Consider the following 23,883-nt stretch of genomic DNA (forward strand, 5'->3'; position numbering starts at 1 on the left):
TTCATATTCACATAGTTTTTCATTTCCTGACCCTGTCCGAAAGTGCACAAATGAGAGTCTTGTGGAGAACTAATGTACCCATGGAAAACCAGAGGCATGATTGAGAACAGCTCATCTATGGCAGTTGGTTCATCCTAACACCTACCTGAGTTTAGCTTCACTAGGAGAATGGGTTGCTTGTGTTGTGGGAGAGGGTAACAAGATGTACTGAAGCAGAGAGAATTGGGGGTCTGGGGAGATCTAAGTGTGGCAGCAGGGTAGGAGACTTTGGGTAACACTAGGCTACTGGGATAAGGACCCAAAGAAGTGGGAGAAGGCCAGAAAAGATAGAAGGAAATACCCAAAGTTAAGAGTCTCCCAGTTCAAGCAGTAGCCTCTGCTGAGAAAGAAAAGAAGAAATTGCCATTCTTTTTGTGTCTGTCATTCTTAAGATCAGAGAATTCTTATTTTGTAAATTCAACCTGATAGCATTATTGCTCTATGAATTAAATTGGCTTTTGTTGGCTGGGCTGGGAGCCCAAGTGCCAGATATAACATGGTTTCTGTGGAAAAAATGTGCCCAGATATCTGATCTACAAAGCAGGTTTGAAGACATAACCTATATATGCCAGCCAGGGACTCCTTAGTATATAAATCTTAGTAACAATGAGCTATGTTATAATGGAAATATTTTCACAGATATAATTCTTAATCTATAACCAATATCAGTCATTAAAACATACTGTTCAGTCCTGGGACCCACGAGTGGAGGATGTTACAGAGACATTGGAAAGGAGCCAGGGGAGACAAAGTAAATGATGAAGGGTTTTGAAAAATAGCCCTTCAGGGAAAAGTCTACATTATTTCAGAGAAGTGAGGTGTGAGGAGACTGAACACCAGTCTTGAAACTATAAAAAGATGTTACATTATTGACACCACGTCTCTTTTTTCCTCAGTGTCCCCACAGAGCAATATGAGAGAAAATTAGTGTAAATAACCACAGAAGGGATTTGGGCTTGTTGATGTCCCCAGCCTGAAGATCAGAACCCATTCTCTGGAGGCCAGGCTTCCCTCTCACAGGGGAGTAAGTCATTCTTGGGGTTTTTTTAAGCTCTCTGATCAGCAGCAGGCAAAGTTCACCAGGACCTGGTCACCTGCCTTCCGTTGTTTGCATACGTTATTATTTGGGAAACTGGGGAGTTCTGCCCAACTATAGAAAATGCTTCAGAACTGCAAAGAGGATAGAGTAAGGCAAGTATGAACTTGCCTCATGTGGGACCCAAACGGGAGAAATCTCAGCTTTCTGTCCATCATTTGGCAAAGCTTCTCCGAAGAGCACTGAACCCTAGTAGTGGCATGTGTAGGGAGGGCCACGGCAGCCCCCACCATCTGTGGGACAGGTTCCTCACGTCCCAGGGAACGAGTGCAGTCCCTATGGTCAGTGTGGTTTTGGAAGATGTTGACAAAGCAGAAATGCCTCCAGAGGAAAGTAACTGGAACAGAAATTGGAAACTGGGTCAAAGGAAGAGCAGTTGAAAGGAAAAGCTCCGTTGGCCTGGAGAAGATAACCTTTTTAAAGGGAGTGGGAGTGAGGTAGGGGATGGGGTGACAAGAAGCTCTTTCCAAATATTTGAAGTGCTGTCAGGTGAAAGAGAGATTAGAACTGTGCTGTGTGCTCCAGAGGGCAAATGCAGAGCCACTGAGTACAGGGTCCAGGGAGAGCATGTCCACAGAAAAACAGCAAGCATTTTGTCATCGTTAGGGGTACTCAAAGCAGATTGCAGTGCCTAGTGACTAGGGAGTGTTGTGCGAAGGCTGGATGAATGCCTCACAGGAAGGAACCTTGGTGGAAGAAATTCTGGACCTTTTGTTATTGTATTATTGTTGTTGTCATTTTTGTTGTTGTTATTGTTACTGTTACCTCGCTAATCAAATGAAACTTCCTGGAGAGTGAGATGACCTACAATAAGCATCTTTCTCCTGGTGCTCCCGGAAAGGCAGGTTTGCAGTCTGAGCCACTAGAGGGAGTCAGGACAGCAACTGGTATACCGGCTTCTGGCCATGTCTCCTACACTCTGCAGCTTTCTGCATCTCCTCCACAAATCTCTGTGGAATGCTTACATCTGATTAAATTCTTTGGTGTCTGAGGGGGCCTGTGACCACAAGAGGTGCCTTTCTGTTATCTGTACTTTGTTTAATGCTTAATTTATTAAATATATAAATAGATTAAACAGTATTTCTCTAAAAATTCAAATTCTCCCTTATTATAAAACTAAAAAAAATTAAAGCTGATCGAGTTAACAAATGGGTTTCCCAGATATTTTAGCATTAATTTCCAAACTAACTGGACTCTGCTAAAATCATGAATGTCCTATATCCGAATAGTTTAAAGGCTACAAGTGCTTCAAAAAGCAGAAACACACACAAATGAAACCTCAGAATGATTACAAAACTTACGGTTACATTAAAACTTAAACTTGTGAAATACTTAGATATTTAAGTTTATTTCTTTATCACTACATTTACTCTTTTTTCTTTTTTAAAGATTTTATTTATATATTTGTCAGAGAATGAGAGAGAGCTTGCTCTCTGCTGAGCAAGGAGCCTGTGCAGGACTCCATCCTAAGAGCCGAAGGCAGACACTTAAATGACAGAACCACTCAAGCATCCTGCTATACTTATTCTTAAAAATATTCTTATACTCTTACAGAGGATAGGGTAACTTTTTAAGTATGTATCTTTACTTTCCTGATGGTATAGTAATTTTCTCAAAATTGGAAGCAAACAAAGTCATTTTTGAGTTGCACAGAAATGAGATGCTTGGTTTTGAAATTTCTTACAAACATACAAACCCTTTCCATGTAGTTAAAATTCTAACAGATCTAATCAATAAAACTTAGAAACAAAAGGGTATATTTTGGTACTGAAATACCAATATTTTGGTGCTGCCCTAACAAATAGTTAAAACAGTGGGAGTGACTTTGGCACTTGTTAGAGGCTAAAAGAATTTTGAGGAGCAATGTAGGGAAAGCCCATGTTGTCTTGAACAGACTGTCAGCAAAAACTCAAACTTGGAGGATGTTGCTAGGGAGGGCTCAAAAGGAAATAACAAACATGTCATTGGAGACTGAAGAAAAGGTTTTCTTGTTAGGTGGTTATAGAAAGTGTAGTAAAATTGTCTCCTACAATGATGGGAAAAGCAGAATAGGTATGTGATAAAGTGGGTCATCTAGCAAAGATTCCCAAGCAAAGTGTTGATGGTGCCCCTTGGTCCTGCTTACTACATGTAATAAAGTACAAGGGGAGACAGAAAAATTGAGGGAAGAACTATTAGTCAAAAAGAAACCAGGACTTGATGACTTTGAAAATTCTTAGTCTCTCCAGATGGCAAAAGGTGTTAAAATTAAGAAATGACTTTCAAGGGGTGCCTGGTGGCTCAGACTGTTAAGGATCTGCCTTCAGCTCAGGTCATGACCCCAGGGTCCTGGGATCAAGGGGTGGGGGGCATCGGCATCAGGCTAGGGAGCCTAAGGAAGCCTACTTCTCCCTCTCCCACTTTCCCCTGCTTGTGTTCCCTCTCTCACTGTGTCTCTGTCTGTCAAATAAATAAAATCTTAGAAAGGAAGGAAGGAATTTCAAGCTTGTGGCATGGAGAAAAGCCTTTGCCTAGAGAAAAAGCCAAGTAGTGATTGTACAAGCTTTTGTTAAAATCTCAGGAAGATCAGAAGATCAGAAGAGTAATCATTCACAAGGGGCCCTCTCCACACAGATGTGTGCCTCATACAACTCCTCAAACAATAGGACCTTTCCACGTTTGAGTTGTCCTTCAACCATCTCAGCATCCTGACTGTAGGTAAAGGAGGGTCTGTCTCAGAAAGAATGGTAAATGTTGCTTTTGTGTAGAGGGAAACTGACAAGAGACCCAAAGTGCATTTAAGAAATGCATTATGTCAGCAAAAGCACTGCCAACTTAAACTGAATGGGACAGAAAGCGTACAAAATCAAAGGAGGCTGTTAGATTTCCACAGTTCTACGGGCAGGATGCAGGATGGTAGAACTACTCAGCTGCAAACATGGGCTACCTCTTATGAAAAAGGAAAGACGACTGAGAGTAGAACCAAGAGCTATTAACCAAGAGTGAATTATACCCAGGCCCTGAAATCTAATCAAGGAGCTCTGGCAGGAGTTTGCTAGGCTGAATGTCAAAAACTACTTTGGACTGGTAACTCCTTAACTCCTTTTACCTTCCATTCCTCCCCTCCCCTTTTAAATGGAGCGTCTGTATCTATTTTACTGTATCTGTTCCTCCATGTATGTTGGGTGTGTTCGGAGCCAGATAGCTTGTCTTTTGTTTTATAGATTGAGAGTAACTATGCCTAAGAACCTCATCCATACCTCGACCTGATTTAGATAATAAAATTCTAGACTTTAAGCAGATGTTGTAATGGTATGAGGTTCTTGAGGAATTTGGGAGGGAGCAAATGTAATTTTTTTTTTTTTTTTTTTTTTTTTTTTTTTTTTTAATGTGGGAGGAACACACGTCACTGGGGACCAGAGGGTGGACTGTGATGGACAGACTCTACGGTAGCCTTACATTTCCCACTTCCTGGTTTAAACCCTTGTGTGATCTTCCCTTGAGTGTTAATGGGATCTGTGACTTCCTTGTAACAAGTAGAATTTAGCAAAGATGATGGGATGTGTGTGGTTATTTGTACATGATTATATAACCGAAGATTGAAATCCACCTTGCTTGCAGACCCCCTCTCGCTTGCTGGCTCTGAGAGAGCAAGCTGCCCTGTTTTGAGCTGCCAAATGGAGAGGCCACACAGCAAAGAGCCGAAGGCAGCCTCCAGCAGATAGTCAGCAAGAAAATGAGGTTCTCACTCTGACAACTTGCAAGAAGCTAAATGCTCTAATAGCTACATGAACTTGGAGGCAGACCCGATCCCAGTCAAACCTTTGAAGTCTGTAGGTAGGGAGGGAAGATCACAAGCAGGCTAGCATCTCAGGATCATAAGGAATACTGTCCCACCGGGACAGATTAAAATTTGTTGCTGTTCTTGTTGCCTTTGACCTTGTCTACCTGGGTATCCTACAGAAGCCGGCATCCTTCATCTGAACACATACCTAAACACATGCACAGGAGTGACGAAAACCGAAAAAGAATCCCAAGAAGTACAGTAACTGGCTCAGTCAGGAGAGCATGTAGCTTGTGATCTCAGGGTAATGGGTTCAAGCCCCACATTGGGTGTAGAGATTAGTAAAAAAATAAACTTTAAAAAAGCTAAAATAGAAAGGATTTTGAGCGGGAATGTGATGAATATAGAGATCAATTTGGGGAGAATTTCCATTTTGACAATATTGAGTCTTTCAACCCATAAAAGGGTAATGTCTCTCCATATATTTGATTCTTCATTAACTTCTCTTAATCACATTTTATAATACATATAATACAAGAGCATACAAGTCTTGTACTTCTTTTATTAAATTTATGCATACATATTCTATTTGGTTTATGCTTTATGAATAGAATTTTTAAAATTTCAGTTTTGGATTTGTCATTCCTAATACAGAAATACAGTTGATTTTTGAATATTCATCTTGTATCCTGCGACCTTGCTAAACTCATTTATCAGTTCTGGTCATTTTGTGTGTGGATTCCTTGGGATTTTCTATGCACAGAATGATGGTCATCTATGAATATAAATAGCTTTACTTCTTCCCTTACCCTCAGTCTACTTTTTTTTTTTTTTAAGATTTTATTTATTTATTTGAGAGAGAGAGAGAAAGCATGAGCAGGGGTAGGGAGGGGAAGAGGGCCAGAGGGAAAGGAAGAGGGAGAAGCAGACTTCCCGCTGAGCAGGGAGCTTCATGTGGACTCGATCCAGGACCCTGGAATCATCACCTGAGTGAGCCAAAGGAGCCAAATGCTTGACTTTCCAGAGGATTCTGGAAAGGTCCTTAAGGATGGTAAAGCCACCAGATAGGAGATACATGGATTCACAGAGCATAGAGTAGAACAGAGCAGTCTATGTGTTGAGCTCATTAGTTTGGGGCATGGGCGATAAATGAACATATATTGGATTAAGCCACTGTGATTTAGGGATTAATATACAACTGGTATTTCCTAGGAAATCATGAGCTTCCTGTCTCAGGATGTGCATGAGCAGCGATTAAATGTTCGACTCTCAATGCTGTTGTAAAAGAGATTCCTGGGAGAGTGGACCAGATGACCTACAAAAATAATAGTTCACATTTATTGAGATACTGTAGATTGGGCATGTACATATATTCTCTCATTTACATCTACAATATGTGATTTCACTTATATATAGAAATTAAGAAACAAAACCGAGAAGCATAGGGGGAGGGAGGGAAACATAAAACAAGACGAAATCAGAGAGGGAGACAAACCATAAGAGACTCTTAATCATAGGCAACAAACTGAGAAGGGAGGTTGCTGGAGGGAAGGGAGGTAGGTGGAATGGAGTGGCTGGGTGATGGACATTAAGGAGAACATGTGATATAATGAGCTCTGGGTGTTCTATACAACTGATGAATCACTGAACTCTACCTCTGAAACTAATAATACACTATATGTTAATTAATTCAAGTTTAAGAAAAATTTAAGAATCTACAATATGCTTTATCATACTCATTTTTTACATGAGGAGAGTAAGGCACAGGCACAGAGAGGTTAGATAACTTGTCCAAGATCACACAGCGAGCAAGGGGTAGAACCAGAGTACCTCACTTTTTTTTAATTAGTTTTTTTTTTTTTTTTATCTCAACTCCAGTTTAGTTAACATACAGTGTTATATCAGTTTCAGGTGTTCAGTATAGTATCAGCAGTTCTATATGTTCCTCAGTGCTCATCACAGAGTACCTTACTCGTAACTACAACTTTTCACTGTCTCTAAAGCAGAAGTTATGGTTTGAAGGCTTGAAAACTGAACTGGTTTTGTCCACCCAGGGATTTTTTGTTTTGTTTTCATTTTAAAATTTCAGCTTATGCTTTAAAATTAAAAGATTTTACATAAAAGTCATGTTTTCTAGTTTCTCTTGAAATTTTGGAAGATTTGGCAAAACTGGCTTATCGATGATTATGGCAAGAAGCAGCTGGAGCTGAGTAGTCCCTAAAGTTTCCACCTAAAGCTAAGCTCTCCCCATGCGTAGAGCACAGTATTGAGCATATAACAGGAACTTGACAAATACTTAGGAAATTAATGAATAAAAGCAGAACCTGGATTCTCTTCCCATCTCCATTTCTTCAACTCTCCTCCTTTTTGTGACTGGGAACCATTGACTCTGAGACACTAAGTGGTGACACACAAGACTTATATCCCTTTTGTTCTAAGAGCCAGGACTCAGATTACAGGTGCTTAACAAACGTTGTGCCTGACTTGGGCTCGTGTTGACATATTCTATCAACTGAAAACGTTTGCTTCTATACAACTAGCATTTGCTCTGAAGCACCAGCCAAAGGTGGGGGTGAATGACCAGGCAGGTGCATTAATTCTGTCTCAGATTAGGTTGTGCACAATGGACTCTTTGTCAAGTCTTTGTAGAAGGGCGAGGACGGGCAGGCGTGCCCTGCTTCCAGCTTCAGAAACTCGCTCCTATCAGTGCTCAAGATAGACGGGTGCAATTTTAATCTGCCTGGCTTAGAGCAGCCACAGACTGCTGGACTTACATGTGGGTAAGCCTCAAACAGGAGAAGCTTTTCTCCCAGGGTTGTTGGCAAAGCTCCTTTGGAGGCGTGCAGGTCTGGGGCATGGCCTGGATCAGCAGGCATGACGCAAACAGTGTAAGCTCCAGAAGCTCACTGATCCCCTTAGCAGAGCCCATGCCTGCCCGTCCCCACCCCCTTCCCTGTCCTCCCATCCCAGATTGGGGCACTGCTGCCTTTCTCCAGAGGGCTGGTGTCTTGGCATCAAGGAGGGAAGGGTAGTGCTAAGGCTCTTCCAGGTGGAAATCTCCTGTTCATTTGCCTAGAGGAAAAGGCCTCTCCATAGGCTTTCATTTCTGAGCTCCCTATTATGTGAGCAAAGTGGATTGCTTGTAGTAGCGCTCTTCAAGCACATGACTTCGATTCTTAGGGGCATTTGCAAAGCTTGGAGGCTTTTTTTTTTTTTTAAGATTTTATTTATTTGACAGAGAGAGAGAAATCACAAGTTGGCAGAGAAGCAGGCAGAGAGAGAGAGAGGGGAAGAAGCAGGCTCCCTGCGGAGCAGAGAGCCCGATGTGGGGCTCGATCCCAAAACCCTGGGATCATGACCTGAGCTGAAGGCAAAGGCTTTAACTCACTGAGCCACCCAGGTACCCCTGGAGTCATTTTTAGTGTTAACAACTGGTATGTCTGTATGGTGGCGGGGGTGGGGGAAGCTGGTGGCATTTAGTGGGTAGAGTCCAGGGGTGCTGCTAAACATCCTCTGATACATACAGGATGCCCCACAACAAAGAAGTTCCCATCCCAAAATAGAAATAGTGCCGATGTTGAAAAACCCTGGCTTATTAAAGGATGACTTGTATTACATTTTTTTTATTACATTTTTAAGCTTCAAAATGACAAAAAGCTATTTATTATTTGATAATCAGAAAAATCAAATAAGGGTTATTTTATTTTTTAGAGATTTTATTTATTTATTTGACAGAGAGAAAGAGCAAAGGAGGGGGAGCGAGCAGTAGGCAGAGGGAGAGGGTGAAGCAGGATCCCCTAGGAGTGGGGCCCCCGACACAGGGCCCAATCCCAGGACTCTGGGATCATGACATGAGCTGGAGGGAGACATTTAATGGACTGAGCCACTCAGGAGCCCCCAATAAGGGTTATTTTTATTTTTTTATTTTTTAAAGATTTTTTATTTATTCATTTGACAGAGAGACATCACAAGTAGGCGGAGAGGCAGGCAGAGAGAGAGAGAAGAGGAAGCAGGCTCCCCGCTGAGCAGAGAGCCCCATGCGGGACTCGATCCCAGGACCCTGAGATCATGACCCGACCTGAAGGCAGCGGCCTAACCCACTGAGCCACCCAGGCGCCCCTAAGGGTTATTTTTAATCTAGAAAAATATTTTGGGCTTTTCATATATCACCTTCTTTCATTATTTTTAATAACAATGTTGGTGTATAGTAGGTACTCAGTATCTAATTGTGCAATGAATGAACGAATGAATCAATGAATGGCATACCATAGTGGTGTTCCTTACTGAATTTTTATCAAGTGGTTACTTCCTTCTTTAAAGCAGTATCCATCTCTTTGGAGGGGAGAGAGACAGGTATTGGACAGTCTGTGTATTCATTCATTCACTTATTTTTCTGCTTCTGGTGTTAGCACATGAGCCTCTGACTCAGCTACTCTTTGTATAAGAAAATATCGTCAGATTCGTTAATAAGCTTGGGCTTCCCTCTTTTCTCAACCCTTGTGCTGTTATTTGAGTGGATTTGTCTTGATACATTTCCAGTCCTATATGAGACCCATATTTGATATTGATATGGATTGTTGCCATAAAGCAGTTTTTTTACTGAGAAATATTTTGCAATTGAAAAATTAAATTGTGACATATATCCCCTGCACCAAAAGATCCTCAAGTTAAGAATTACATAGTGTTTAGGGCGCCTGGGTGGCTCAGTGGGTTAAGCTGCTGCCTTCAGCTCAGGTCATGATCTCAGGGTCCTGGGATCGAGTCCCGCATCGGGCTCTCTGCTCAGCAGGGGGCCTGCTTCCCTTCCTCTCTATCTGCCTGCCTCTGTCTACTTGTGTTCTCTGTCTGTCAAATAAATAAATAAAATCTTAAAAAAAAAAAAAGAATTACATAGTGTTTAAAATAGGAGGCCAGGTGGAATTTTGACCGATTTCTGATATTCCTCCGCACCCACCAAAATTGGTGATGGCCCCCATAGCCTTTGTTTTTCTCATGCGGCCAATGGTTCCTTTATGGCATTATCACCACCTGAAATTTTATCAGATATTGTTTACTTGTTTTAATATCTGTTTCTTCTTGCTGATGTGAGTTCTCTAAGGGCAAGGACCCTGTTCTTGCTTATTCATTGCTGTGTCCTCAGTGCCAAGAAAGGTGGCTAGCATATGGATGTTTGAGAAGCAGATGTTGAATGAATGAATGGCAGAGCAGAGAGGCCCAGAGACTCAAAGAGCCACTTAAGGTCATACAGAACCCTTTCGGGAGAACCAGTCATGTAACAAGGTCTAGGCTCTCTAATTCCTGACCCCGCCCCCTCCCCCAATACACAGATACATGCTCTTCTAGCATCGCAGAATGGCCCAAAGAGACTCCAGAGCAAGAGGGTGCAGTGTGGCATGTCCTAGATGGCAAGGGCCGTTGGGGGTTTGTTTTGTGCTATGATGTAGAATGACCAACCTGGTTTACCTGGGACCAAGGAGTTTCCTAGATGCAGGACTTTCAGTCCAAAAAGGGGTAAGTCCTAATGAAACTGGAATGAATTGGTCACCCTTTGGGACAACAACATTCAGTGAAAAACTCTGGTGCCCTATAGTGGGTACTTCCTGTGGGAAATATTGTCAGGTGTCAGGGAATCATGGATCCTTAGTGATGGAAGGGGGAAAGACTTCTATTTCTGCAAAAAGCTGTAAGAAATGGGACTATGGCAAACCAAGAAATAGGTGTCCTTTGTAAAAGGAGGTGGCCATGCACAACTCGAAAAGAATGTTGACCTGTTAGAGTAAGAGCCTGATTGGCCATATGGGTCAGTTTTTCAAGAGAAGCCTGAAATGTATGTGTGTGTGTGTATATGTGTGTGTGTGTGTGTGTGTGTGTGTGAAAGAGAGTGAGGAAGAGAGTGAGAGATCTGCTGATTTTTAAAATTATGTTTATTAACATGTAATGTATTATTTGCCCCAGGGGTACAGGTCTGTGAATCATCAGGCTTACACAATTCACAGAACTCACCATAGCACATACCCTCCCCAATGTTCATAACCCAACCACCCTATCCCTCCCCCCACCCCCCAGCAACCCTCAGTTTGTTTTATGAAATTGAGTCTCTTATAGTTTGTCTCCTTCCCAATCCCATCTTGTTTCATTTTTTCCTTCCCTACCCCCTACAACCCCCCTCCCTGCTTCTCAAATTCCTCATATCAGAGAGATCATATGATAATTGTCTTTCTCTGATTTACTCATTTTGCTCAGCATAATACCCTCTAGTTCTATTCACCTCATTGCGAATGGCAAGATTTCATTTCTTTTGATGGCTGCATAGTATTCCATTGTATATATATACTACATCTTCGTTATCCATTCATCTTTTGATGGACATCTGGGCTCTTTCCAGAGTTTGGCTATTGTGGGCATTACTGCTATAAACATTGGGGTGCACATGCCCCTTCAGTTCACTACATTTGTATCTTTAGGGTAAATACCCGGTAGTGTGATTGCTGGGTCATAAGGTAGCTCTATTTTCAACCTTTTGAGGAATCTCCATGCTGTTTTCCAGAGTGGCTGCACCAGCTTGCATTCCCACCAACAATGTAGGAGGGTTCCCCTTTCTCAGCATCTTCACCAACATCTGTCGTTTCCTGACTTGTTAATTTTTGCCGTTCTGACTGGTGTGAGGTGTATCTCATTGTGGCTTTCATTTGTATTTTCCTGATGCTGAGTGATGTGGAGCATTTCTTCATGTGTCTGTTGGCCATCTGGACATCTTCTTTGCAGAAATGTCTATTCGTGTCTTCTGCCCATTTCTTGATTGGATTATTTGTTCTTTGGGTGTTGAGTTTGATAAATTCTTTATAGATTTTGGATACTAGCCCTTTCTCTCATATGTCATTTGCGAATATCTTCTCCCATTCTGTCAGTTGTCTTTTGGTTTTGTTGACTGTTTCCTTTGCTATGCAAAAGCTTTTGATCTTGATGAAGTCCCAATAGATCATTTTTGCCCTTGCTTCACTCGCCTTTGGTGATGTTTCTAGGAAGAAGTTGCTGTGGTTGAGGTCGAAGAGGTTGCTATCTGCGTTCTCCTCAAGGATTTTGATGGATTCCTGTCTCACATTGAGGTCTTTTCATCCATTTTGAGTCTATTTTTGTGTGTGGTGCAAGGAAATAGACTTACTGATTTTTTTATGTTAGCAGCTACTTTTTAATAATATAAATATTGTGCAACATAACAAAATGTAACTGTAGGCCAGGTTCCTCTCATGAGCCATTGATTGGCACCTGCTGATACAGTCTGTTTCATTTTACACAGAGGGAAACTGAGGCATAGTGAATACACATCTAGGAATGAAGAATCCAGGCCTGTTAACAAAGAAGCTTCAATAACAAACCAATTTCTAGAAATAGTAGTTATTTTGGTGTGGAGGTGGGTTGGGTGGGGGGGCTTGTAAAGGAAAAAATTAATTGAGCCCCTACTCTGTTTCAGATAATTTCTTAATGATTTCAAAATATAAAATCACACGAAATTTCTACAGCAGCCCTTTGAGGAGGTTACTTAATCTCTGTGCCTGTTTCCTTATATGTAAAATAAAAATAACAGTAGGTAATTCAGGGCAAAGATGAAAGGAGTTAGTTCATATGAAGTGCTTAGAACCAGATAGGAAGGACGTGTGGGCTCTCGTGGTTGAGTTCAGCTTTGTCATCGTCCGTATTTTACATGTAAAGAAACTGATTGTTCAGAGGTGACCTAACTTGCCTGTGATTGTACAGCAATAAGTCAGAACCAAGAATTGAACCCTGATTGTCTGACTGTAATTACAGGCTTCTTTTCCTCAATAGCTAGGCTGGTGTTGTAAATTCAAGATAAGAAAAACAAAAACAAAACAGTTCGTTTTTCTCCTTTTGTAATCACTGTACAGATGATCAAGGTCAGAAGTTAGGTTCTGTGGTATTTCTCTACACTGTCAGCTAAGTGTCCTCTCCAATGACGGAAGAGAAAATGTTACACAGATCATAAAAATGGTAGATAATAAAAATAATTTCTCCTTAGGCATTCATTATGCAATTTGGGGGGGGGCAGCTAATTTATCTTCCTAATTATGTTTCGCTTAAGCTGATTTTAAAATTAGTTTGTTTACCCTGAGCACACACTGATTAACAGCAGGGAGAGGTGGCCTAGAAGCATCTTGGGTGGTGGAGGGATGGTATCTTGAGATTTGGGGGGAATTTCCATGGGTAATTTTCATGTAGCTATGGGAAGGTAGAAGGTTGATATGTGGGTGATGCTCTGAGTATAAATAATTATGGTAATTTGTTGATGGGTATATTTAAATATAAGGCTATGGATTACAGACCCAGAGAGTTCAAGGGACCCCCAAGCTCCTTCTTGTTTATTATTTAGTGCCGAGAGTTCAGTCAAGGTAGGTAAATCAAGCAAGGAGATGGAGAAGGAGGGCTAGCCGGAGGTGACTCCAGGAGTTTCCTTTTAACAAATAGCCAACAAAGAGTAAATGTCCGTTATGTACCCCGCATTATGCCCAGAGCTAAGGACACCAAGATGAATAAGGCCATTGTCTTTCCTCTTGGAATTACACAATCTATTAAGGAAAACAGACTTGTAAACACAGAAATCACAACTTAGTAGATGAGGGCTATAAAAAAGATGGGGTCAGATTTAAGGGAGCAGAGAGGAGACCATGACAAAGTACCTAAGGGAGTTAGGAAGGGGAGCAGCTCCGTCCCTCACTCTTCCTTGTCTTTGCTCTGTTTTGGGGTTGGGAGTTGGGCACTTTTGCACACCAATGTCAGCGGGCTTCTGGCTGGTTCACCCAATCAGAGGCAATGGAGACAGATTAGACGCCTACTGGACAGGTCCACTGGCGTCCAGCTTCAGCAGGGTGATCACAGGCCTGGGATCTGGTGACCTCTGTTTGCACCTCCAGCCTGGGAGTGGTAGCAGCTTCTTGCTGGAGCTAATCTCTGCTGTGCCTCACTGTCCCCTGGTTGGTGGCTCAGTTTTTCCATCACCTGTAGTAAATCCACTCTATTTGAATTTAGAAAGTGGTTTCTATATTTCGGGCTGGGCTCTGATGGGTATGGTCGGCTTCCCGGGGGCTGTTACTGGAGCTGCTTCTGAAAGAGAGAGAAAGAATTGTCTTGATAGAGAGTCCAGGAAGACCATCCTAAATACCCTTGGAAGTTTGAGAAGCTTGAGTGTGGGGATCCAAGAGGGACAGACCACTGGCAGTGGGGAGCCAGCAACAACGTTCAGAAAAGGAATCAAGTGTTCAGGTATTTTAGAGAACTCACCTGACTCATTCTGCTCAGTAGATTGGTAAGGAAAAGAGCAGGGTTAGCATGAAGCCTGGTTAATTCTGACAGTGATTCTGGTCAGAAGCCATAGAGTCTTGAACAATAACAGCTTGATGGATAGACTTGGAGAGATGATACAACCTGGATATTACGTTCTTCATTAGGCTCAAAAAGGAAATTTCTTGGGGCACCTGGGTGGCTCAGCCAGTTAAGCATCTGCCTTCATCTCAGGTCATGATCCTAGGGTTCTGGGGTCAAGTCCTGTGTTGGGCTCCTTGCTCTGTGGGGAGCCTGCTTCTTCCTCTGCCTACAGCTTCACCTGTTTGTGTGCTCTCTCTTTCTTTCTTTCTCTGACAAATAAATAAATAAAATCTTAAAAAAAATAAGAAAATGTTTTTTTAAAAAAGGAAATGTCTTCTTTTCCTGCATTACTACAAGTACCCAATATATATTTGTTGGATGAATTAATAGTATTCTTATAATTTATTTGTGTTGTAAACCCTCAGTTGTGCTCTCCCTTCCTTACATTTCTCCCACCTCATCCTGAACCCTCAGTGCCATGATAATGTTTGACCTGGTCCATGCAGCCTGTTCGACACGGTCTGTAGGTTTTTCCTTCCCCCTTTCAGGGGTTCATTCCACTCTGAAGTAGCCCTCTCTTTCCTTAAATTTCCTCCCCACTAGAACCATTCTATCAGTGGATATTTACGAAGCATGCACATACTAATAGCTGACATTTACCAAGCACTTACAACACCATTAGGAACTGGGCTAATCACTTGCCATACATTTGTCTCAATCCTCGTAAGGGCGCAGTGAAGTTGGTGCCACTTTGGTCCTCATCTTATAGGTAAGGGAGACACGTCGAGGCCGAGTAACTTGTGAAAGTCATACAGCTAGTGACAGGCAGCCCTGGAATTCATACTCAGGTGTTTAGCTCTGGAACCCAGGTTCCAAGGCACTAGGTCATGCTGCCCGGCACTGTAGGCTCTGTGCTGTTGGGGAGCCAGACACATGTCAGACAGATCTGTGGGGAGGAAAGATGTGAATACAGAAAGAGTAAACTTTGATGCTAAAAATATGTAGTAGTTCAAGGCGACACAAGGAAAGCTGCCACAAACCAGGATGTGATGATTGCCAATATGACCGTAGAGGTAATGAGAGAGAGTGATCCTCCTGGAGTGGGGTAATCAAGAGACGCCTCAGGAAGGAGGTTGAATTTGTCTTGTGGTTTTCCGGCTATTTAAGGAGACATACTGAATTCCTTTGAAACAATGCAAGAACAACTTGAAGGTCACTGGTGGGCTGATGCAAATCACACTATGAAATTAAAGAAGGGAGAGGTTAATACTGACCAGAAAGGGCCTCTGGTTAATCTTCCAGCTCTGAGCACCTGAGGATAGAGCCTAGTACAGATGACCTATGTACCGCATACATTTCACTAATTCCTCTGCGTAATAACCTAAGGATCTTTGCACCAGTGGTGATTTCAAGAAGCAAAATAAGCATGTGCACCCTTAGTTCCTACATGTAGACATCCTGCTAAAGCAAAAAGACTTTGGCTGTATGTGGAAAATTTTTCTTCCAGTAGTATTGTACCAATTTACACCCCATTAAGGATCTGACCTGCCCCTAACAAAACTTTAGTATATTTTTTTTAAATCAATTTGATAAATAATAAATTGTATTGTTGTTTTTCTTTCTTTTTAAAAAAGATTTTATTTATTTATTTTGACAGAGTGAGAACAAACGGGGGAACAGCAGAGGGAGAGGGAGAAGCAGACTCCCCAGTGAGCAGGGAACCTGATCAGGACTCCATCCCAGGACCCTGAGATCATGACCTGAGGTAAAGGCAGATGCTTAACTGACTGAGCCACCCAGGCGTCCCATTATTGCTTTTTGAATTTATGTTTGCTTATTTTCCAAAGAGTTGGTGTCTTTTTCATATTTACTATCCATTTTTTATTTCTTCTTTTATGAATTACTCCTTTATTTTATTCTTTTAAAGATTTTATTTATCTGTCAGACTGAGAGAGAGAGAGAGTGAGAGAGAGCGTGCAGGCAGAGGGAGTCATAGGCAGAGGGAGAAGCAGTCTCCCTGCTGAGCAAGGAGCCCAGTGTGGGGCTCCATCCCAAAACCCTGGGATTGTGACCTGAGCTGAAGGCAGATGCTTAACCCACTGAACCATCCAGGCATTCCTGCATTACTCCTTTAGGTCCTTTTGTTTGTAAGTTTCTATCGGAATGTTCATTTTTTTTCTTATTGATTTTTTTAAATGTTTGGTTTTTATTTATTTATTTGACAGAGAGATTACAAGTAGGCAGAGAGGCAGGCAGAGAGAGGAGAAGGGAAGGAAGCAGGCTTCCTGCTGAGCAGAGAGCCCGATGCGGGACTCGATCCCAGGACCCTGGGATCATGACCTGAGCTGAAGGCAGAGGCTTTAACCCACTGAGACACCCAGGCACCCTTCTTATTGATTTCTAAGAGTTCTTTGTGTTTGAGAGCCTCACAAGTTTATCTGTCTTAGATGTTGCAAATATTCTCAGTTTGTCACTTTCTTCAATATTTACTATGGATTCTTTTTTTCTTTTTTCTGTAATTGTGATATAATTCATCTACAACAAAATGCATCTACTTTAAGTGTGTAATATAATGAGTTTTGGTAAATGTATATACCCATGTATCATGACTCCAATCAAATTATAGAACATTTCTGTCTCCCCAAAAAGTTACCTCATGCCCTTTTACATAGATCTAATTTCCATCATTTTAGATTAATTTTTCCTATTCTAGAACTTCATATAAAAATGAATGAAATGAAATGAAATGGAACCATCCAATATATACTTTTTCCATAAAACACATTTCTGAAATTCATCCATGCTGTTGTGTTCTCAAAATAAATGATCAAGAAAATGAAAAGACAACCCATAGATATGAGAAAATATTTTTAATACATATTTCTGACAAAAAACTGGTATTGTGGTTGCTTTTGATATTCAAAAATTTAAAATTTTTAAGAAGTCAGATGTATCTGTCTTCTTTATGCCGATGCCTTTGGTGTTATTCTTAGAAAGACCCTACTGTGCCCAACATTAGATAACTATCCTTTTATAATTTTTTGGCATTTTTATAATATTAAAATTTTAATCTAAAATTCAAATAAAATTAGAATTTTTATTCTATCTGAAATACTTTTCAAAAATATTAGCATATTGTGGGGCATCTGGGTGCTCAGTCGGTTAAACATCTGACTTTTGATTTTGGCTCAGATCATGACTTCAGGGTCGAGAGATCAAGCCCCATGTCAAGCGCATACTGGTCGGCTTAAGATTCTTTCTCTCCCCTTCCCTGTGTGCTTGCTCTCTCTCTCTCTTTCTCTTTAAAAAAAAAAAAAAAAAAAAACTAGAAAACTAACAAATTATCTCAATACCATTTATTGATATTCTATCCTCCCCCCTGATTTAAAATGCCACACTTATTAAATATTAAAATATTTATAGACACATGAGTCAGTTCTGGTCTTTGTATTCTATTTTCCAGCCATGGGAACAGCTGAATACTTTTGTTAGTGGTAACGTTTTTTCTGTTTTGTGCCCTATGAATACTGACTTCACTTCTCCTCTCTCTTTCCCCTCCCCCTTTCTTTTTCTCTTTCTGTCTCTTTTCCTCAATGATACGTTAAAATATAATTATGTTCTCCAAGACAGACACCTTTCTCCATCAAACCATCTTGATGTTTGGGTTTAGTGATAATATCCTTCCCCCCCTTTCTTCCCAGTTTTACTGAGGAACAATTGACAAATATAATTACATATACTTAAAATGTACAGCGTGATGGTTTGATATACATATGTAGTGATCAAGATCGAGATAATTAATACATCTATCTCCTATGAAAATATTCTTGATTTTAATATTGAAGTCATGTTTACTTGGTGAGGGTGATGCAAAATAGGAGCACGGAAGTTCTTGGGAAGCTAGCTCGTTACTACCCAATAATTCAGTGGCTTTGCTTTTACCAGTGAAAGAAAATCAGCCACTTTTTCAAGTCACAGAGGTAAATTGCCTCTCCGATGGTACAAGGCTACAGGTGGCCCCTCAAAGAATTATGAACCATTCACAGTAGTTCTTATTTGCACAAAGACTTGAATCCCAATTTTGCCTTAACCAGACCTAAAGACTAAATCCACTTGACTTCAAAGTAAGAAGACAGGTGAAGTTGGGGAGCCTGAGTGGCTCAGTGGGTTAAAGCCTCTGCCTTCGGCTCGGGTCATGATCTCAGGGCCCTGGGATCAAGCCAGAGCATCAGGCTCTCTGCTTGGCAGGGAGCCTGCTTCCCCCTCTCTCTGCCTGCCTCTCTCCCTACTTGTGATCCCTCTCCCTCTGTCAAATAAATAAATAAAATCTTTAAAATTAAAAAAAAAAGAAGAAGAAGAAGAAGAAGACAGGTGAAGGGGCGCCTGGGTGGCACAGTCAGTTCAATGTCTGCTTTCAGCTCAGGTCATGATCCCAGGGTGCTGGAATCAAGTCCCACATCAGGCTCCCTGTTCAGCTGGAAGCCTGCTTCTCCCTCTTCCTGCTCTGCTTGCTGCTCCCCCTGCTTGTGCTCTCTCTGAGAAATAAACAAATTAAATCTTAAAAAAAAAAAAAAAAAGGTGAAAAGGGAGCGTTACTCTTATTCATGGGAAAGTTACATTAAAATGATTTGTGTCTTACTTTTCAAAGTAGCCATTTGTCATTGATTTTAGCCAAGAGGCAGACATGTAAATAAACACCAAAAGAAAGACCAAACAGAGTATCTTCTGAACTCAATTTTGTGGTAGGATTGAGGATCAGGAGTGAAATTTTGTGGAGCCTAAGGGAGTACAGCAACTTAGGAGAGGAAGTTGGAGCAATGGCTGGCATAGCACTCTGTCCCCTTGGTGTTTTGGGGGAGGTTTTGGTTTGGTCTGTTTAAGGATGGAATTCTGGTATAGGACGTTCATAAGGCTCGTTTGAAGTAACAGTCAAGAACACTTTGCAGAGGCTGACCTGCTTTATCAATTTAAGGTGTTATTGTGCTTTTGAAAGTATAAAGAAGACTGGAAAAAGTTGATTCTCTGCTAAAAACTGTATTTTGATAGTGGTAATTTTTTTTTTAAGTCTTCATTTCTCCTTGAATTACCACCATTAACATTTTGGTACAAAGTTTTCCAGTCACAGTTTGTAAAACAAACCCTCTCACTTACAAGGATATAATAAGGAGTTCTTTCCCCCGGTTCTTTGGGTCTGGCCCAAGGACTGGGTAAGCAGCTGTTTTGCAAAAACTGGCCTCTCTGCTTTCCCCCCTTTGCAGTCTCTGCCCAGTTGGCCAGCAAAGTAAAAAGGCTTAATGTCATCCTATCTTTTATCCAGGAAGTAATAAACCATAGTCTCATAAAAAATTGCTTAGTTGTCGACAGTATGTGGATTCACACCTTAAGAACACCATGGTCTGTTTTAGACGTGTGGCGTTTTCACCACTTCCTCCTTCCCCCACTGATTGTGTGGCCTTGCAATGCCACGGCCTTGTGGTCTTCTTCTTTGTACTCTGGTGTCATCTGTTAAGGACACTGAAGGTCAACCCCTAATCTTACTTTCTAGTAAATAAATGGTTTGCATGGCCAAGATGAATCTCTAAATAGCTCAGGGCCATGGAATCAAGTGGAAAGCAGACATGAGAGTCCTTGGAGGAGGAAGAGAGAATAGCACATGGGCTGATGTGGTTGACTTCAGGTTAAAATAATTGCATGTCATGTTTTCGATCTTTGTAAGGTATGGCATTTACAAATCTACTTGGTCCCATGGGACCTAGACCCAGCCATTTCACAAACCAGCTAGGTGGGCAATGCTAAGTTAGGTGTCTTGGGCCTCTTTTGTTCATAACGAGAATAGGGATGTGTGTGTTGCTCCCACCTCAGTGTTATTCTAAAAAGTTATACCTAATAGTCAGTGTGATGGGGCTCTCTAGAATGCAAAACACTAGGTATTCTTTTAAGCATGATACTTTTTGACCCCATTCACTTTGCAGGAAAAAAAATAAAAGCTGAGTGTCTTGAAAATCAGAGGTCAAAGCTATAGGTAAAAACTCCAGTTCTAATCTGCATCGGCCCCCTGCCAAAAAATGTCTACGGTGGAGAACTGAGGAGAACCACTCATCTCCCTGTTGTTGTTGTTTTGGTTTTTTTTTTTTTTTAAGATTTTATTTATTTATTTGACAGAGATCACAAGTAGGCAGAGAGGCAGGTAGAGAGAGAGGAGGAAGCAGGCCCTCCGCTGAGCAGAGAGCCCAATGCGGGGCTTGATCCCAGGACCACTGGGATCATGACCTGAGCTGAAGGCAGAGGCTTTAACCCACTGAGCCACCCAGATGCCCCTCATCTCCCAGTTTTGAAGTCAACCCATGGGACCAAATGATAGGAGATTGTATGCCCAGTAACCTTTTTTTTTTTTTTAAAGATTTTATTTGTTCATTTACCAGAGAGAGAGGGAGAGAGAAAGATACATAAGAGAGGGAGTGCCAGGCGGAGGGAGAAGCAAGCTCCCTGCTGATCAGGAAGCACTATGTGGGGCTCAATCCCAGGACTCTGGAATCATGACCTGAGCCAAAGGGAGATACTTAACCGACTGAGCCACCCAGGCATCCCAGCACAGTAACCTTATATCCCAAATATTCCATTTGTTGCTGCTTCTCCCCTCTCAGACTTCAGAACCCCCAAGTTCCAGGCTGCCAACTCTCAAATTCCCTAGAATTATGTTGGAGTTAACAGAATGCAGCCCCAAGCAGATTGTGTTGACTATGAAAGAGACAGAGCGAGAGTGCCTGCGGTGGTAGCACACATGTCTCTGTGGTGGCAGTGGGGACATAGCAAGAGTGACTCAAGAGTGTCAGAAGCTCTCTTAGGGAAATGGCTTTGGGAAGGCACAGGCATAGGTTTGGGGATGTTCTGCAGATGTGATGTCTCCCCATATTCGTGAAGCTGGATGTTAGCTCTCCTGGATGACAAGAGGCCTGGCCCTTGAGCCCAGCAGGGGGCAAAATAGTGGTATGCTGATGAGTGCTTACCAACTGGTTTGACAGAGAGAGAGGCAGTAAAGGAAGCCTTGATCTGTAGTGTCTGCTGACTTCTTGCATGTCAATACTACCCACCATGGCAGAGTTCTAGCTACCAGTATGACATCATTGAACATGGAATTGGAAGGAAATGAGCAGTAACACCCCCATGCCGTGTCCCCACACAGAGATCCAAGAGACGTAAATAACTTCAAATGCATACATAGGAGTAGGCATAATGAAATAATTAGGAAGTGATGAGGGGCGCCTGGGTGGCTCAGTGGGTTAAAGCCTCTGCCTTCGGCTCAGGTCATGATCTCAGCGTCCTGGGATCGAGCCCCGCATCGGGCTCTCTGCTCAGCGGGGAGCCTGCTTCCTCCTCTCTCTCTGCCTGCCTCTCTGCCTGCTTGTGATCTCTCTCTGTCAAATAAATAAATAAAATCTTTAAAAAAAAATTAGGAAGTGATGAGGTTTAAGTATTTATTACCTTTATTTTTAATAAAATTTATTTAAGTATATCCTATATAATTTAATTTTTAATGATGGCAGTGTTTTTTAACAACCATCTGGTAAAATTCCTGAAATTTTGACACTCAGCTCTTATGAGTCCAGTACAAGCTGGTTTTGGACATTAGGTATGAAGAAGAAGAACAAAATGCTCAGTATGTTAGAGGAATATACAGACTCCAAGGAGAATACAAGGCTCCTGCCTCCTGCTTTACCTCATACCCTGGCAGGAGAAGACCCTGAATGAAAATGGGTGTGAGATGGGCGCCTGGGTGGCTCAGTGGGTTAAAGCCTCTGCCTTCTGCTCAGGTCATGATCCCAGGGTCCTGGGATCGAGCCCCGCATCAGGCTCTCTGCTCCTCGGAGGGCCTGCTTCTTCCTCTCTCTCTGCCTGCCTCCCTGCCTACCTGTGATCTCTCTCTCTGTCAAATGAATAAATTAAAAAATATTTAAAAAAAGAAAAGAAAATGGGTGTGAGACAAACAACTGGGCTCCTTTAACATCACAATAACAAAAAATAAAACAAAAAAACTCCAAAACCATTACCTGCTGGCACAGAATTTTCACCCACCTTATGGTTAACCTATATCTAGCTAGCAGGTAGCAGGTCTGGGAAGGAAGGCTTATAAGAAGGATAAGTTTTGAATGGAAGAAAGAAGAATGCTTGGGTAGTGTCAAAGTGGACAGAGACTATCATAGAAGGTTCTAGAAGCCAGGTATGGTATTTGAACACTGGATGCTTAAGTTGGTGAGAGAAAGCAGGAAGGATAATGCCCTTCACAGTTCTGTCCTGGGCCAGTACTGGCACAAATCTTGAAGAACATTTCTTTACGAGATTCTTATGGCGAAGGGAAAAAAAACCTTCTGTGGTCTCAGAAACACATCTTATAAAATAGGTCTCCCAAAATTTAGGCCACAGAGCTGTCCTCAGCAGCTATAATGACAAACAAAATGAGAAGTGCCTGAGGCCTAGGTGCTACCAAATTCTGCCCTGCTGGGGCACCTGGAGAGGAAAATGATCAAATGCCATTTCAGTCCATTATCAATCCAATCTACTTCTTGAGTGGCAGCAGAGAATCTAGTTCTAAAAATATCATTGTAATCTGTGGCTTGGAATAATCACACCTATCAAAAGCCAGGTTAAAGTGTGTGTGTGTGTGTTTGCACACTTGTGCACATCTTCATGTGTGCAGGCTAGAGTGAGGAAATGAAAATTACCTTGTGCATATATGCAATGGGCATTTTCTTTCTTGTTTCATATTTTCTTTCTGGGCAGCAGTTGTAATGCTGGCAAGTGGGGAATTTGGGAGAAGGGAGCGGGTGCTGCTGAGTACTCATCAGGAAGACCCCGGCACTGTGTGCAGCCCCTTCCACCCCTTATCTCACCCAGTTGCATAGTCAGGAAGCGCCAGAACTATGTTTTGTTTTTGCTTTTGTTTTTGTTTTAAAGACTTTATTTATTTATTTGACAGACAGAGATCACAAGTAGGCAGAGAGGCAGGCAGAGAGAGAGGAGGAAGCAGGCTCCCTGCTGAGCAGAGAGCCTGTGCAGGGCTCAATCCCAGGACCCTGAGATCATGACCTGAGCTGAAGACAGAGGCTTAACCCACTGAGCCACCCAGGTGCCCCCAGAACTATGTTTTAAATGGATCTTCTAGGAACCAGAGACCCTATACCGTGCCACTGTTGGTCCCATCCTTCACAGATCAGAGCAGGGATATCCGGAGTTGGGTCATACTCACACAGCACCCTGCCCAGCTCCAGAATGTCCTGCCTCCCCCCAGAGCAGAGTCCACAAATGCTTGTTGAAGGTAATGATTTCAGTACAATGAGTTAACATCTAAGGGTTTGCCTTGCAGTATGTCAATTAGGAAGAGACTCCACACCTATCCCAAGTCCAGCAAGATAGCTCTTGAGGGGACGTAAAACCAGATAATGGCAGACACCAGTCCCTGTCTTGTGTGAACAGCTGCTGGTTTTCTCGTAAGTGGCACAGCTTGTCAGCATTCTTCAGCATGCTTTGAAGTCTGGTGACTTGTGATGATAAAGGTGTGTTAGATTGTGTACCAGGCCATGCCTTTGGGGTACAGGGATGCTTAACGCTC

The 23,883-nt window shown here is 42.0% G+C and overlaps 1 protein-coding gene across 10 annotated transcripts in view; it reads left to right on the forward strand.

Moving 5' to 3' along the window:
- The window catches only part of AGGF1 (angiogenic factor with G-patch and FHA domains 1), a 124,415-nt gene that overhangs the window by 98,667 nt on the left and 1,865 nt on the right, over positions 1 to 23,883 (forward strand). For 4 of the 10 annotated variants that reach the window (XR_009407525.1, XR_009407515.1, XR_009407516.1 and 1 more), the window contains one exon: positions 15,934 to 16,041. The exons of 3 other annotated variants lie outside the window; for them this stretch is intronic. The gene's annotated coding sequence lies outside the window, so the exon portion shown is untranslated. Of the gene's footprint in view, positions 1 to 15,933; positions 16,042 to 23,637; positions 23,762 to 23,883 lie in introns of all 10 variants that reach the window. 3 more of the 10 variants (XR_009407520.1, XR_009407521.1, XR_009407517.1) reach the window with 2 other exon arrangements.

This window comes from Mustela nigripes, chromosome 12 (genome assembly GCF_022355385.1).
Source record: "Mustela nigripes isolate SB6536 chromosome 12, MUSNIG.SB6536, whole genome shotgun sequence".
NCBI lineage: Eukaryota > Metazoa > Chordata > Mammalia > Carnivora > Mustelidae > Mustela > Mustela nigripes.